This window comes from Peromyscus maniculatus, chromosome 7, assembly GCF_049852395.1.
Source record: "Peromyscus maniculatus bairdii isolate BWxNUB_F1_BW_parent chromosome 7, HU_Pman_BW_mat_3.1, whole genome shotgun sequence".
Lineage (NCBI taxonomy): Eukaryota > Metazoa > Chordata > Mammalia > Rodentia > Cricetidae > Peromyscus > Peromyscus maniculatus.
This window is the reverse complement of record NC_134858.1, coordinates 43,602,383-43,606,015: the sequence shown is the minus strand read 5'-3', so window position 1 is coordinate 43,606,015 and position 3,633 is coordinate 43,602,383. Positions and strand designations below refer to the sequence as shown.

At 51.3% G+C, this 3,633-nt stretch overlaps 1 long non-coding RNA gene across 1 annotated transcript; it reads right to left on the bottom strand.

Moving 5' to 3' along the window:
- Positions 1-1,150: 1,150 nt before the first annotated feature.
- On the bottom strand, positions 1,151-3,300 carry LOC121830827 (uncharacterized). The gene is made up of 2 exons (XR_006074072.2): positions 3,218-3,300; positions 1,151-2,554 (listed from the first exon to the last, which is right to left on the bottom strand). It is a non-coding gene; the product is annotated as an uncharacterized LOC121830827 (long non-coding RNA).
- Positions 3,301-3,633: the final 333 nt, after the last annotated feature.

The window sequence follows — 3,633 nt, the reverse complement described above, 5'->3', positions numbered from 1 at the left end:
AGCTCCCATCTGCCTCCTGGCTTCATTCTCCTCTCCATTCTCCCATCTGCCCACAGCCAGCTCAGGGTCAGCTCCCCTTCTGGTCTGGAGGAGGAAGACCACTGGCTCTTCAGCTACCCCTCTCCTCTCGGGCTTCTGTTGAAAACCTCAGTGGTTCCTGGTGTCCATGTTGGCTGCAGTCCATTTTCTGTCAGGGGAAGATTTCTTGTCTCCTGAGCCAACCACAAACCCAGGTCGATCCAAGACACTTCGTCTTAAACTGATAGATCCTGTTATGGGTCTTCCTCATCCCACCTGTGTGCTGTGTGCCCAGCCAAGAGTCAACATGCCCCAACTAGCCAGGTCACAGAGCTTTCTGGACCGGTGTCTGTCTATTTATCATCCATCCTCACCTGATTTCATACCCTTTATGTGCTTAGCACCTGGCCTCATGGTTCAGTCACCTGCTCAGAACTGTTCTGTGTGTCTTCTTCCATGTATCAAATAAGCTGTTTGACTATGCTGGCCTCAGCTTCCACATCTGTAACATGGGTACAGGAACAAGGCCAGGTCAGCAGTCCTTTATTTAGGCTGCTTCCCTGTGAGAGGGAAAAACACAGATTTGTGGGCCCTACCCTGAGAAATAATTTGAAACCCTGAGGTAGAGCCCATGTGCTGTGTATTAGCAGGCCTCCGTGTCCCACCAGCTCCAGATCCCTGCTGGAAGGGAGGTAAGTGCTCATCTTTTTGCAAATCTCTGCACCGTAGTGAACCAGCTAGAAGCCTCTTCAGCCAGATGCAGGCAGCTCCTGGGTGGGTAGGGAGCCTTCTGTCACATGTCTCCATGGTAGAAGCCATACTTTGTGTCTGATTTGACCCCACATCAAGATTCTCCAAGTACTAAGTTACTAGAATGCTTGTCTGCTATAAACAGGCCCTGGGTTCAATTCCCCGGTACCTGTAGAATTAAGGATTTCCCAGGATAGGCTCCAGAGATGACTCAAGCAGTTTGGAGCACTTGCTCTTCCACAGGACCAGAGTTTGATCACTAGCATGCAAACCTGGCATGCCCCTAAGTGTTAACTCCAGTTCCAGAGAATCTAATACCCTCTTCTAGCATCCATAGTACCCACACATATGCAGCATATAGTCACACACAGAGACACATAAATAAAAATAAGTATTTTTAATGTTTCCCCAAGTGTTACACACCCTCCTGTTCTCTGTTCTCTGGGATAAAGGTGACTGTCCTTCCTACCCGGTGGTCTGGCTGGGGAAGGACAAGGGCCTGTCTGCTGGGGCTGTCTCCCAAGCCTGTTCCTGAAGCTTGTGGGGAAGCAGCTTTCCAGCCCAGCTGCTCAGAACGGCTGGATGGTCTCGGATGCCTGGTTGTTAAGGAGCGATGCATCCTCGACAATCAAGCCCCTTTAGTTCACCTACAACAGGAAGTGAGCAAGCGAGGAACAAGTATAACCGTGGAGAGAGAAGAGATACCCATGTTGCTCTGCTCACATCAGCCCTTATAATGAGATCTTCCTGACAGCTGGTTGGTTGGCTCCACTCTCCTAGGTTTAGTACCCACACACACACACTCAGCCTACCCTAGCTCCACTCACCCTGGTACAGTACACACACACACACACACACACACACACACACACATACACACACACACTCAGCCTACCCTAGCTCCACTCATCCTGGTACAGTACACACACACACACACACACACACACACACACACACACACACACTCACCTTACCCTAAGCCAGACACAGCTTGCTGGGGTCTGCTATCCTAGGACAGGGCTGAGAGCACATCTCTCCCTCTGTTTGTCCTTCTGTCATCCCCCAGCTAGAGGAGCCCCAGGAAAACAAAGCCTCCATTTGACAGGGGACTTATCCCTGTGAGTATGAGTAGAACCCGGAGAGGCCCTCATTTCACGCACAGAGAAACTGAGGCACCTAAGCCAGCTAGAAGCTGTAAGAGCTTGGTCCCTGCGCAAAGGCCCATGCTGTAAGGAGAAGCGGGAGCTTACCCAGTAGACAGACAGATGTCTTCACAGCTACATCCTACAACACCCCAGTACAATACTCACATTTTAGGGCATGCACCTTGAAGTGCAAAATGGTCTGGGGTGAGACCAATTAGGACCTTGGCAGAGGCTTCAGGGAGGAAAGGAGGGAAGCCAGAGAATCTGTCTACCATGTGGTAGCTCGTGTCAGAGTGCTCACAAGGGAGTAACCAGGAGGTTAGTGCCCACTCTGACTGCGTCAAGGGTCAGCCTAAGTCACCAATGTTAACCAGCTCCTGTCCCACTTAGAAGAGGCAAGGCGAGATGAGCAAGTCAGACCAGAATCGCATCTCTAAGTTTTGGAAGAGCTGCGCGTTTTCCATAAGCCAGAGATGGAGCCAGGGAGACAGGAAGGGAAAGCCAGACAGGAGAACCTCCTCTTTCGTTGATGTCCTTCCTGCTGATGCTCCCAGCAGCTCCCACAGTACGTGGTAGATCCCTGGAAGAGATAGGTCTCTTTTGCCCGGTGACAGACTTCCCTAGCAGACCATCCCAGGAGCCTGCAGGATGCAAACGAGAACACAGCTATCAGTTCTTTAATTTTCTTTTTCTTCCCTGGGGCACAGTAAACCTACCCCCCCCCCCGCCCCTCTGGGTATGTAGCTGCAGCAGCTAGAGTCTCATATTTAGAAAGAATGCTCTGGAGAAGGGAGGGACAGGAAAGACCCCTCTGCTGTGCCGGCGACTTCCTAAGACTGCCGCTATTGGCTCCCCATGTGGGCTTCTCAGCCAGGCTGCACCAATGATGTACACCCAGGCAGGCTAATTTAGACCAGCTGGCCCAGCTACAGATTACTATTGCAGAGAGAGAGAGAGAGAGAGAGAGAGAGAGAGAGAACCTGGGAAAGCAAGAAGCAGGGACTTGGGAGAAATCTCAGTGGTTTCTGAACATTAAATGAGTTGGGATGCAAATGAGATGCAAATGAAATGTAAATGAGCCTCTAGTATTTTTGAAAATAGACACCAGTGGTTTGGCTAAGAGAACAGCAGTTAATCTCTCAGTGGCTAGGGATATCCAAAGTGACCTCTCCTAGAGGAGCATCCATTGCATGCAGGACTTGCCTGAGCTACTCAGAGCCAGGTCCCTAGCCCACTGGGCCACAGTGCACTCCAGTGCCCCCTGGCACCATGCATGGGTCCGCACAGAGCAGCTGCCAAGGTACCTTGTCTTTCTTGGTTCGGCACAAAGTGCATAGGTAAAGCGCAAGGGTCACCCCATATCAGCAGCACAGGGCCCTCCAGGAGTCTGCGGAGGAAGGTAGTATCATTATGACTTGTGATAAGACCTGACCTGAAGTTACAAGCAGGTTTGTGCCAGAGCCTGAGCTAGAACTAGAGTTCTGGGCTCCACTGCCCACTCCAACGTGCCATCTCTCCCAGCTCTCACTTGTTCTTGAGTGAGAGTGGACTTTCTCCTTCTGAGGATAGAGGGTGAGTTCTTGGGGGTGGGCAGGTGACAGGGAGGGATGTCACCCGTCTGATAGGAGGTGGGTCTTCACAGGTGAAGGTGAGGATGTCCCTCAACTCCTGACACTTCCTAAATCATCCCAGGATTCTAAATTCTGTGGAGCCATAAGCT